Raw genomic sequence first — 582 nt, forward strand, 5'->3', positions numbered from 1 at the left:
GCTTGACCATTTCAAGAGGCACACCCTTTATATCTATATACGGAACCAGGCAAAGCAAGGATTTGGAATTCTTTTAGGAGAGCAATAAGGTCTTTCTCTTCTTTTACAGAGAGGTCTTCCCCTATATGGATGGGTTTCTAATCTTCCCCTAGCCTTGCCCCAGGTTGATTTCCTTGACCTTGGCCGGCGGACCATGAAAAGATGCTTCTGGCTTCTTGTCATGGATTCTTTGGGCCTTTTCATATTGTACAAAATGGTATCCTACCTTGTAGACCCTGAAGTGTTAGGGGACTTGTTTAGTCTCCTTAGCTTTAGTGATTTCTTCCTCCATTAGCCTTTTGGCTTCTTTCTCAGCAACTAGCGCCAATTTTTTATTTCATGCTTTACTTGTAGAGCGGCAACACTTTTAGGGTTTGGACTAGGATTCAGCTAATCCTTCCTTTTTAGTGCTGGTCCTGGTGTTAACCAGAATGGGGAACTTGTCGAGCTCCTTTTTCCAAACTTGGCAAGAGTAGCTATGTGCGCTAACCGCTTCCACATACCTTAGCCAATGTTTCTCAGATTCTATCAAAAAGATGTATG

This window comes from Cibotium barometz, chromosome 52 (genome assembly GCF_041138505.1).
Source record: "Cibotium barometz isolate CiBa-2024 chromosome 52, ASM4113850v1, whole genome shotgun sequence".
Lineage (NCBI taxonomy): Eukaryota > Viridiplantae > Streptophyta > Polypodiopsida > Cyatheales > Cibotiaceae > Cibotium > Cibotium barometz.